Raw genomic sequence first — 13374 nt, forward strand, 5'->3', positions numbered from 1 at the left:
AGCTGTCCATGGGATTTTCCAGGCAAGAGTACTGTAGTGGGGTGCCATTGCCTTCTCCTTTAACCTTTTAGTATCCTTGCAAATTTTACTTTCTTGTTCTCATCTATATTCAGCTTATTTTGTAGTCCAAGTTGTACTTCGGTTTTGTAAATTTTTATAATTCTCCTGGTTTAAGATTTCACCTTCTATTCCTTGAAGAGTTTCTTATTTCTCAGTTTTCAGCTTTTAATTGGTTTTAAGTCTTCCAGAATCTTTTAGGATCACATTTTAATCTGTATTCTCTCTTCCCTTCCTTTTTGGCTCTGTAATTTTCTACATTTTCTCTTATTTATTATCTGTCAATCAGTCTAGTTCAAATAAATTTTTTTGTAAGAAGCACATTGAAATTAAGAAAATATCTGTCCCCCACTGCCAGCCATCACTGAAAGTACATTTTTTTTTACATTCATGTTTTTTTGACACAGCTTTCTGTGCAATCTTGATTTTCATATTGTGTATTTTTTAATCTATGGTTTCTAATGTTTTAATTAATTTCTTTTGGTTGCAAGGAACAGACTCACTCCAGTTCCCTCAAGTGATGGCATTTTATTTTAAGAATGAATATGCAAAAGAGGAGACAGGAGTCTCAGCCACTCTGCAGGCCAGGTATCATGCCTATCCTATGGACTGTCTTCAGCAAGAGCTGAAACTGTTACGCATTTGGGCACCAGAAAAAAAATTTAGAAGCAAATGTCATATCAAAGTGGGAATCTTCATTCTGTTCTTTGTTAATACCCATAACCTAAATCTGAATTTCAAAGAGAATCTTATCAATATCCAGGAATAAGAATCAAGCTACCCAAAAGGGGAAATAGAGGAAAAGTTCAGGTAGCTCCAGATTCCTCCACAGCAACATTCACTGCAGAGGACAGAGGCGTAGCATTGTTACCCAGAAGTGTGATACATGAACCAGCAGCATTGGCGTTGGGGGAAGCTTATTAGAGATGCAGAATTTCAGTTGCCATTTCATAGCTGTTGAATCAGAATCTGTGCTTGACCAGATTTTCGGGTGACTCCTAGGCTGCTTCTTTTCATTTTGCTTGCAGTTTTCTTTGGTTCTTTGTTTTTCTTTTTCTTAAGAAAGCCTATTTATGTAATTTTTTTGAAATTGGAAGTATTTGTTTGCAAATCAGAACCACTTGAGGAATTTCTTAAAAACCTCTGTTGCATGGATCATTTGCTCAGAGAATTTGATTGAATTGGTCTGAGAGGGTGACCAGAAGCCAACAGTTTTTCAGAAGCTGCCAAGGTCATTGGAGAAGGCGATGGCACCCTACTCCAGTACTCTTGCCTGGAAAATCCCATGGACAGAGGAGCCTGGTAGGCTGCAGTCCATGGGGTCGCTAAGAGTCGGACACGACTGAGCGACTTCACTTTCACTTTTCACTTTCATGCATTGGAGAAGGAAATGGCAACCCACTCCAGTGTTCTTGCCTGGAGAATCCCAGGGACAGAGGAGCCTGGGGGGCTGCCGTCTATGGGGTCGCACAGAGTTGGACAGGACTGAAGTCACAGCAGCAGCAGCCAAGGTCATTACAAAACTCAACTCAGACTAAAATCATTGAATCAAGGGAAACCAAATCCATGAACCCCTTTTTCAGCAAAAAATTACTGAAAGATCGACACTTAGAGAACAGAGAAATGAATCAAAAGAAAGAGTTCAGAAATGAAGACGCTGCGGTGAAATAATTATTGACGTAAATAAAAAATACACTACCACTAAATAACTAGAAATTTCAGTTAAGTAATATCTAATTGACACTCTAGAAGATAGACATGCTACTGTATACCCTCTAAATTTCTACTTATGTTTGGGGCCCCCTCTGTCCCCAAATCCATCACTTTTTGTGTTTTCTATCACTTGTCCTCAGGGGTTCACACAAGTGATGGCTGCTCTTGGTCCCTCCTTCTGTCACGTTATCCCTGGCAAGCTCTTCTTCAGCTGAGAGACTTGACAATGAGACTGGTGATTTACCTTACCAGTCTGCTCTGGGTTTCTAAAAGACTGCCAGAAGTATGGACTAGAAGACTAGGGAAAGCCTTGTGATCCTAGATTAGAGTTAGAAGGATCAGTGTGAACTCATGATGGTATTTATATAAACTGCACAGCTCCTGCCTGAGGCCCTGCCTTGCAGATTCCAGTGCTTCAGCTGCCCAAGGCCCCATCCCCTCCTCCTCAGCTCAGAGGGACCGCTGCTCTCGGCTTGGATTCCAGATCGCTACACTGCAAGCAGGCGAATTTCCCCAGGCAGACAGCCGGGAGTCATAAGGCTCCCCTCTTAGGTTTCCCTGCCTTCAGGGGTTGATTCTCTGCCTGCTCTACCCTGTGTTGTTGCTTCTCCAATGTCTGAAAACACTTGCCTTAGACATTTTGTCTAATTTTATAGTTATGGTGAGAAGGTTAGTACCAGATCCTCCATCATAGACAAAAGCAGAAATGCTGAACTATATAGTATTTGATGATAATATTGCATTTATGTAAAATTTCCAGGAATTGATCACTGTAGTGTGGCTATGAAAGAACTCCTTATTCTTGGGATAGACATGTGGAAGTATTTGGGACAAAGCTGTCTACAACTTACTCTGAAATGGTTTGCTGCTGCTGCTGCTGCTAAGTTGGTCAGTCATGTCCGACTCTGTGCAACCCCAGAGACGGCAGCCCACCAGGCTCCCCTGTCCCTGAGATTCTCCAGGCAAGAACACTGGAGTGGGGTGCCATTTCCTTCTCCAACGCAGGAAAGTGAAAAGTGAAAGTGAAGTCGCTCAGTTGTGTCCGACTCTTAGCGACACCATGGACTGCAGCCCACCAGGCTCCTCTGTCCATGGGATTTTCCAGGCAAGAGTACTGGAGTGGGGTGCCATTGCCTTCTCCAGAAATGGTTTAATTGAAACAATAACAATACAAATAGTATTAATACGTAGATGTGTAAAGGGAGTGAGAGAGACTGACAAAGCATGTTTCTCGGGGAGAAACTAGATGAAGCACATACGGGAATTCATCACGCTATTTTTGTTAACTTTTCTGGAAGTTTGAAGTGTTTTCAAAATAAATAGTAAACAAAACATCCCACTTGAGTGTAGACTGGGATTACATCCAAAGTTAGTATGGAAAGAAAAAGTAGTGATTTATAGTGAAGAACCCTGGAAAGTACCACCCACACTCGGAGATCAAGGTCAACATCACCACTTGTAAGTCATGTGGACATCAAGTACCCACTGACACTATGTGATGAGCAGATTTTCTTAACTCAAAATTCACAACCCAAATTAAGAACTAAAGGGGATCCTTAAATACACATTCCCTTAAATACATTTTCAAATAGATAAGTATTAGCCATTTCATGTATGTCTACCTAACTTAAATAGCATCTATCTCTAGAGAAATAAGGATGATATATCTGTATTTATCAACTCCATTCTAGTTCTAGAGTCCTGAGTAATTCATGACAGTGAGAAATTCGGTGCTCTGGCCACTGTCCTCCTACCCAGCCCGACTCAGCAGAATGGTGGTTGGATCTCCCTCACTGTATGGCCTCTGTGGATGAAGGCCTACCTTCCTACAGCTTACCTGGCTTGAACCCAGACTGTCCAGTTTCAAAGGACTGGACGTCAAGCTGTGGAGTTGGCTTGTCATGTCATAAACTTTCCACTTGCCTGTGAAGACTAGGACTCCTTTCCTGGACAGTTGGCTGTGGTAAGGGCCGCGATGTGCTGGCTCTCCTCATAGGATTTAGCATCAGCCTGCAAGACATCTGGAAGTTTAATACCCAGCTCCCTTCCCTACATTTGTGATTTTAGTCATTTTTCTTTCTGGTTGTTGGGAATAGATATTTTGGCAGAGGTAAAGGTGAATTGCCCATCTTTATTATTTTTTTGATTTTATTGGAAAATAGTTGATTTATGGTAAAGAGTCTGTCTGCAGTGCAGGAGACCCAGGTTCAATCCCTGGGTCAGAAAGACCTCCTGGAGAAGGAAATGGCAACCCACTCCAGTATTCTTGCCTAGGAAAGCCCATGGACAAAAGAGCCTGGCGGGCTACAGTCCATGGGTTGGAAAGAGTTGGACACGACTGAGCAACTGACACATGCGTGCACATACACACACACACACACACACACTTGGGCTTCCCTGGTGGCTCAGTGGTAAAGAATCTGACTGCAATGCCATAGACACAGGATCAGTCTCTGGGTTGGGAAGATCCCCTGGAGGAGGGCATGGCAAACCACTCCAGTATTCTTGGCTGGAGAATCCCATGGAAAGGGGAGCCTGGTGGGCTACAATCCATAGGATCACAGAGAGTCAGACACAATTGAAGCGACTTAGCACGCAGGTGTAGTTAATTTACAATATGTGTTAGTTTCAGGTGTACAACAAAATGATTCAGTTATACATGAATTCATTATTTTTCAGAGTCTTTTCCCATATAGGTCATTACAGAATGTTGAGCATAGTTCTCTGTGCTTTACAGTAGGTCTTTGTTGGTTATCTATTTTATATATAGTAGTGAGTGATTCTTAATCCTGGGAACTTTTTTTTTTTTTTTTTGATGGTGTCACGTGGCCTGTGGGATCTTACTTCCTCAACCAGGGATTGAACCCTTCCCTTGGCAATGAAAGTGTGGAATCCTAACCACTGGACTGCCAAGAAACTCCTGAATTGCTCATCTTTACATCTGTCGAGCTCCAAAGCACTGTTATCAAGAATTCCAGGTTATATTTCAGGCATCTTTTTCCTTCAGTTTGGATCTAGGTTTACAATAAACTGCAAATGTTTTGTCTTACCATTGTTGGGTTCTGCCCAAAAAACACGTAGTTGGTTTGAAGTGCTTGTCACCCCTTTCTTCTCACAGTGGGAGAATGTGTGCTCTCTGGCTCACACAGACAACAAAGTAATTGCACCAGAATAGGACAAAAACAATGTCTCCTAAATTCTATTTTGGACGTTTCCTCAAATGTCCTCACTTAGAATACTTCCAATGGACTTACTTTTCTTGTTGCTGCTCATGAAGTTATACTGATTATATTGACCAGGTAGGCTATTGGGTTTTGGTTAATTAATCTGGATAGCCCCAGTACCTAACACCATGCCTGGCATTAAGTAAATATTTTAAAAATTAGTTAATGCATCCATTCACCCATAAAATGAATGGACCTTCTAAAAGTTTAATATCTCTAATATTGGAAATAGGTAAAATTTGGCAGTATTGATAATTTATTATGTAGCTGAGAAAAGCATTGCATTACTTTTTACTTCATGGGCTGAAAATATTTTTGAGAAAGTTTTATCTTGTGAGAATAGTATATTCTACATTTATTATAAGTTGATAATTGATAAATTAACTAGGGCTTCCTAGATGACTCAGTGATAAAGAATCTGCCTGACAATGCAGGAGCCATAGGAGGCATGAGTTTGATCCCTGGGTCAGGAAGATTCCCCTGGAGGAGGAAATGGCAACCCACACCAGTATGCTTGCCTGGAAAATCCCATGGACAGAGGAGCCTGGTGGGCTACAGTCCATGGGGTTGCAAAAGAGACAGACACACCTGAGCACCCATGTTACTTGAGATAACATTAAATAAACTTTACAACTGAGCCTAAAGAGATAAACTGGTGAAACACTTGATATGTTTTCCAGCTGAAAAACAGTTTTCCCGGGAGGGAGGGGAAATGTGGTGAAACGGGTATGAGGTTACTGATCTCCGTAACTCTCTTTTACATTTAGATGCTAAGGTCCTTGTGACTGCAGACATCTCTGAGCTCACAAAACCTCCTGGTGATGCCGGGCAGTGTTATGAGACAGGCACCGCAGAGGCTCAAGACCAGTTTGGGGGCTTCAACTGTAACCAAGATTGTTATTTCTATTTCCTTTCTCATGCTCAGCAATCCCCTATAGATTTAACTACTCTTCCCTGTCAGATTTTCTGAAATCCACAGTAAGCAGTAGGTTATTAGATCACAGTAGTGGGATGGGAGCTTGAAAATTTAGAGAGCTTTTGTCCTCAAGGGTGATGGAAGATTCTCATCTTGTGATCTCTTTCTGAATCTTAGCATCTAGACAGAGAGTTCAGTTCAGTTCAGTTGCTCAGTCGTGTCCAGCTCTTTGCGACCCCATGGACTGCAGAACACCAGGCCTCCCTGTCCATCACCAACTTCCAGAGTTTACTCAAACTCATGCCCATTGAGTCAGTGATGCCATCCTGCCATCTAATCCTCTGTTGTCCCCTTCTCCTCCCACCTTCAATCTTTCCCAGCACTGGGGTCTTTTCAAATGAGTCACCTCTTCACAATCAGGTGGCCAAAGGATTGGAGTTTCAGCTTAAACATCAGTCCTTCCAATGAATATTCAGGACTGATTTCCTTTAGGATGGACTGGTTGGATCTCCTTGCAGTCCAAGGGACTCTCAAGAGTCTTCTCCAACACCACAGTTCAAAAGCATCAATTCTTTGGCACTCAGCTGTCTTTATAGTCCAACTCTCCCATCCATATATGACTACTGGAAAAACCATAGCCTTGACTAGACGGACCTTTGTTGGCAAAGTAATGTCTTTGCTTTTTAATATGCTGTATAGGTTGGTCATAACTTTCCTTCCAAGGAGTAAGCATCTTTTAATATCATTGCTGCAGTCACCATCTGCAGTGATTTTGGAGCCCCCAAATAAAGTCATCCACTATTTCCACTGTTTTCCCAACTATTTGCCATGAAGTGATGGGGCCAGATGCCGTAATCTTAGTTTTCTGAATGTTGAGCTTTAAGCCAACTTTTTCACTCTCCTCTTTCACTTTCATCAAGAGGCTCTTTAGTTCCTCTTCACTTTCTGCCATAAGGGTGGTGTCATCTGCATATCTGAGGTTATTGATATTTCTCCTGGCAATCTTGATTCCAGCTTGTGCTTCATCCAGCCCAGCGTTTCTCATGATGTACTCTGCATATAAGTTAAATAAGCAGGGTGACAATATATAGCCTTGATGTACTCCCTTTCTTATTTGGAACCAGTCTGTTTTCATGTCCAGTTCTAACTGTTGCTTCCTGACCTGCATACAGATTTCTCAAGAGGCAGGTCAGGTGGTCTGGTATTCCCATCTCTTTCAGAATTTTCCACAGTTTATTGTGAGCCACACAGTCAAAGACTTTGGCGTAGACAGACAGTACTTGTTCACTAAAGCTGGAAGGATTTCCATGTGGAGTGGAATACTCCTGACCTATTACTTTAAGAATATTGCTTAAATCTCAAGGTGTGCTCTGCAATACTCATCTTCAATAGACAAGACATTCCCAGGTTATACAAATCCTACATATCACTGTACTATATCTAGACTGTACAAATGCAGTAACCAGGATACAGGTTATCATCGGGTAATTCTATCCATGTAAAAGTGTTGTCTGGACAGGCAAAGCAAAGGCAAAAATAGGCGAAGGTCTTGGCCTTAGCACTGTTTCCCCTTAAGCTGGGCACTCAGCATAGCTCACCCTGTTCCATTTGAGCATTCCAATTGTAAATTCTGCTGAGGTTCAAAACGCCTGGGGTGCAGATCCTGGCTCCACTGTCTAATTGCATAAACTTTGGAGAATCGCTTACACATCCTTCTGTCCATTTCTTTACCGATGTAAAGAAACAGTGATGGTATAAGATCCTTGAGGGTTTGGAGGTTCATGAATGTTCAGATGCTAAACAAATGTTAGCTATAGTTGGTTCTTAGGAGGCAGTCTAGCACAGAGGTCAAGAGCATGGACTCTGAAGTGAGACAGCCTAGTTTTAGTCTCACTTATCCGCTTTATGACCTTAGGTGTTACTTTTTTAAATCTACGTTTCCTTGCCTGTAAAAAGGATGATTTAAAATAGCTCATTAAGGGTTAAATGACGTCATCTTAGACTTGCTGTATTTTCCTTGCTTTCTGGGTGAGTCCCCTGGCCATGCTGTGGAAAGCCAGGAAGGCAGGGAGACAGATATGGTCTCCGCTTAGGATGAAGGATCAGCATGCCCCAGCTAGGTCCGCCCTTTCTGGGGCTACAGAGCAGCAGAGGCTCTGCAGCTCATTCCCATGCTTGCCCCTGTTGGGGGGCAGTGAGGGGCAGTGGCCCTGCCCTTCCTGCTCCCCAGACAATGAGACCGACCTTCAGCCACTCTGTAGGTTGTAAAACTAGTTTTCTTTGTGTCTCACCATCTGATCAGTTCTCATGTGAGGGTTTTTCTGGGTCAGAGGACCGTGAGCTCTTGGGTTCACTGTGGTCAGAGTCAATAGCCACTGAACAGGAAGCTGCTTCACGAATGAGATGTGAGATAACTCAGAAGTTCTTCAAGAACTTCTGTCTGTTGCTGGGTAACAAACTCCTGTATTTAAAGTCCACACGGACCTTCCATGTTTCTAACCAGCACAAAACTGAATATATGCTTAGTCAGAACATCCCAGGAGTCCCAGGCTGTCAACTACCCTTAATTGCATCCAGACAGATCTCATGTCTGGAACCCTGAACTGCTAAGGAAGTCACGTGAGTCTAGTCAGGTCAAGATGGTCTTTTCTCAGTCTGAGTGGAGGAGAGTTTGGGGAAGAATGGATACATGTTTATGTATGGTTAAGTCCCTTTGCTGTTCAGGTGAAACTATCACAATGTTGTTAATTGGCTGTTTTCCAATATAAAGTAAAAAGCTTAAAAAAATTAAAAAAATAGAATGTGTAGTGCCCTGTATCCTTGTAGAATAGTTAATGCTTTAAAAAAAAAAAAATGACCTTTCCTGAGTTAGGTGATTGTTCCCATGAACAGTCTTCGTATTTCTGGTGTGGAAAAGGGATATGACAGTGGCTATTTGCTATGTGCTGCTTACTATATATACTGGTGGGTACTGTGCTAAGTACATAGCATGTACTAATTTATGACATTTATGAGGTAGGTGCTGACAGATAAGGAAGGCGCTGAGAGATTAGGCAACTTGCTCTAGTCACACAGCCACCCTCCCCAGGCTTGTTTTGCCCTTTGCTAGTCCATACCTGATTTTAGCAACCAGTCAGAGGAAAGAAAAACAAATTTCTGTAGTAACATTTAATTTGTCCCTATTAATTGCTGAAGACTACTTCTTTCTATCACTAAATTTACTATAAAGAATTTGATTCCAAATAGTCATATAAAAAAACTTCAAAAACTAGACTAATTTTACAGTCATGTAATTCTGACTCTAAGAAATTTATATTTGTGTCAAAAATACTGTATCATTTTATTACTGAGTTGTTTTCTTAAAAATTGCTTTATTCCCCTATTGTGAAATCTTACTTTCATCTTATTTTTCTTGCATATCTACTCTGCTTTTGGTTTATTGTGACCTAACCTGCCTGATACAGATAGGATTCTAATTAAATGCTTCCAAAATATCCAGACGAAAATTTCATGCAGTCAATAGGGCTTCCCTGGTGGCTCAGATGGAAAGAGTCTGCCAGCAATGCAGGAGACCTGGGTTCAGTCCCTGGGTCGGGAAGATCCTCTGGAGAAGGGAATGACAAACCACTCCAGTATTCTTGCCTGGAGAATTCCATGGACAGAAGAGCCTAGCGGGCTACAGTCTATAGCGACACAAAGAATCAGACACAACTGAGCAACCAATGCTTTCACTTTTTTCACAAATTAAATGCTTCCAAAATATCCAGATAAAAATTTCACCCAGTCAATTATTTTGTCATGTATAGTAAATAGCTTTATATTAAATCCATATTTTTTATTTTGTTTCGTTTTTCCAGAATGAGATTTTCTTTACAGTAACAATGCTTTTGTTGCTATTTAGACACTTATCTGTTTAACTGTAAAATGTCTTACACCTAGTAGGCACTTAATAATACTTAATGAATGACATTAATTAATATGTACTTTTCACAATTCTATATTTATACCCATATAGTATGAGAATGCTCAATTTATAACTGTTTAAAAAAACTATTAATCAGAAGAAAAATTTGTTCATGGACTAGCTACTAACCATTTCGTATTACTTACTATTCCCTCCTGTGCAAACATCAAGAGTATGGTGGGACGGGGGTAGGGATGGTGAGGTAGCTACACCCTTAGAACCTTGGATCTCAAACCTATAAGACCCAAATCCCCCTTTATATAACAAATATTTTGGTATCTTCCCTTACTACCCTGAAACAAAATCCATAGAAAATATAATTTATAATACACAAAATCTAATTATATATATTATTTTCCCTATAATATAAAGAAGAAATAACTGGAAAATATATTAATATATATGAAAATACATAGATATAACTCTACTATAAAACACAATGCAGTCAGATGCTTACACTGATAATATGTGGAATTTAAGAGATGTAAAAAAATCTTCAAGTTGTATTTGACATTATGAATGAAGACCAAGAGGAAGTAAGTGTCTTACATACTAACAGGTTCCATACCAAGAACATATTCATAGGTCCAATTTGATCATAAGTCCGACAAATATAGCCTAGGAAAATAGGTTTATAATATGTTTACATCTTTGAAAGTTTACAATTTGAAGGTTCATACGTAGGGAACTCACTGTATTTAAATGTACACATGGAATTACCATAAATCAAAAGTTACTGACACAAACTGTTGCCAATGTATTTTACTGATAACTCAGTACCACAAGTGGAGATGCTGCTCATGACATGATCTTCAGACATAGTTCATGACTGTTTGGAAAAAATAAAGCACAAGTTTCCCTTGATGAACCTGGTAGTTATATTCTTGGAACGCTCAATTTTATTAAAAACACACTAGAAACGATTCGTGCTTATACATAAAATAGACTTCATTTCCAGGATCAAAAGATTATTCACAAGTTTTCCACTGGTCAATTTAAGTGTTAGTCACTTCAGTCATGTCCAACTCTTTGCTATCCTATGGACCATAGCCCACCAAGTTCCTCTGTCCATGGAATTCTCCAGGCAAGAGTACTGGAGTGGGTTGCCATTTCCTTCTCCAGGGGATCTTCCCAAACCAGGGATTGAAGCTGGGTCTCCTTGCAGGTGGAGTCTTTACCATCTGAGCCACCAGGGATGCCCTGGTAAATTTAAGGCAGGGTATTAAAAGCTGTGAGGCACACATGATGATACTTTTTCACTGTTTGCGGTTCCCCTGTACATTGTAGGAGGTTAACCATCCCTGCTCTCCACTGTGTAATGTGGTGGTAGTGCCTCTAATCACTGATGCCACCAGGAATACCCTGCAGAACTCCCAATGCCCCTCGTGGGTAGAACTGTCTTTGTTGAGAAGCGCCTCCCTGGACGTTGGTGATAACCTGAGATATATACATATATATTTTTTTCTTTTACAAAATCTTTCCAAAGAGTCTGGAATACCCGGCAATGATTCTTATTATATTGTTTCACTGAACTTTAAATGTAGTTTTTACAAAATTTTTATTTGGGAAATCTTTTTGGAGCAATTGAATATGATACTGCTATGTTTGAGCCAACTCATCTGTAGGGCAATGCTATGCCCACTTTATGGTAACTGGATAGCTTTCCATAGCTGGACAAATAAAGTCAGTTTTGTAAATTATTTCCTTTAAAAATATGGACTTGTAGATTCTTGTTTCTGTTTGGGACACTCTGATTCTTCAGTGATTCAAGCAGAGTTGAGTGACTGAGTGTGGACTTTGTAATGGTTACTAATCCTTGGCAGTCCTCTCTGAAATCTGCACACCCTTGTTGAGTTACAAAATTGTCACCTGACAGCTGCTAAGTGGCCTCAGTGAAATGAATTGTTCCCTTTGATCAAATGCATGGGAGATAAAAATGACCAATGGCTACCAGGTTTTACAGAGAAACAGTTTAAATCCATCTTTCAGACTGTCTTACTTTGTCACTTTAGAAATGAGTCACAGGGGGTGAGCAAATAAAATATGTTTACTACTTATTTCTTTTCTAGCAAAGAAACACTTTAAGTCCTTGGGGTAAGAGGTCCATATACTTTCAAAAACAATACAACAAGGCAAATTAAAATAAACAGCAAACTTCTTAGGTAGACTTTCTGCCGGTCTCTTCAAGGACTCCTAATCCTGCCGCTTTGGAGCCCCAGAAGGCTGATGAAGGGTAGCTGCTGCCCCCTAGTGTACAACTTGTTACTGCAGGCATCTCCAGTAGCCCACTGCCAGATGCACAGGAAATCAAGGTGCTGTGTTTAACTGATGCAGATAATTGAGAACTTTTAAAAGTGTATCATTCTCTTAGAATGAGTAGCTATAACATTTATTTGCAATTGTTTGAAGAAAAATTCCTATAAATGTTTTCCTGTCATTGCTTCAAATTTGATGTTCTCATCATCATTTTCTGCTTTTTCCATTTCAGGGCTGCACACCTAATGAAAGCCCCCCGCTTTCATTAGCAAAGCCCACCGCTAAATGAAAATGTGGGATCATTTGTTTAAAAAATAGGACAAGAATACCATTAAAAGTACTAACATATATATTAAAATCTTTTTTATTTTCTACTTCAACCTCTCCCTTAACTTCTTATGGTGATTTTATTTGCTATTTTATGTAAATAATGTAAAAATTAAAATTTTATTACTTGGATGAATTTTGCCTTTCATTCTTATATTGTGCAATATATTATGCCCCTTATCTTGTGCCCCACATGAGCTCTGACAACATTTAAAGTGTTACAGGCCCTGGACAAGTTTTGCCTACTTCACTCTGTGCAAATCCTTAAGAACAGAAAAGTGCAAATATAAGAATAAATATAATTCTATTAAGCACAAATGTAACTCACACTGTGAAATTATTGAAACTACACAATTCGTATTTTGTAGCTCATACACACTTATGCATTTTGTTCTTCTCAGAACAATGGAAATGCTAAACAAAAGTACTTCAACTATTTTTTAAAATTTCACTTCTTGATTCACACACATTCAACCAACATTCTCTACCTTTGGCTCACTGACGAGTATGTAAGGATGGAAAGGAAAAGGGACTGTGAGTTTCCCAATGTTTTCCCCTTTTCTTCTATGTCAAAACATACAGCATAAATGCTTGGATAGATAACAGGAGGGGGAAAGAATATGATAGGGTTTCTCAGTCATTTTGTGTTTCTTAAAACACCACTGTCTTCTATTTGCATTGAAAGTGAGTTATGGTTCCAAAGAGAAGAATGTCTCTCAGTGCTCCCACTGACTCGATCATCAATGTAGACACATATATTGTACTAGCCTTGCATGTTGCTGAACTCCTTGGCATTGTGGGCCCACTGGGTTTCTGTGCTCATGGGACATGGAGAATGCCGTTTGCAGATGAAGGGCCAAGGAACGATGGACATGCATGTTTTGTGTATCTCTTCTGCTCACGTGCTCGCTCCACTC

The sequence above is a fragment of the Bos taurus genome, chromosome 5 (assembly GCF_002263795.3).
Source record: "Bos taurus isolate L1 Dominette 01449 registration number 42190680 breed Hereford chromosome 5, ARS-UCD2.0, whole genome shotgun sequence".
In the NCBI taxonomy this organism is placed as follows: Eukaryota; Metazoa; Chordata; class Mammalia; order Artiodactyla; family Bovidae; genus Bos; species Bos taurus.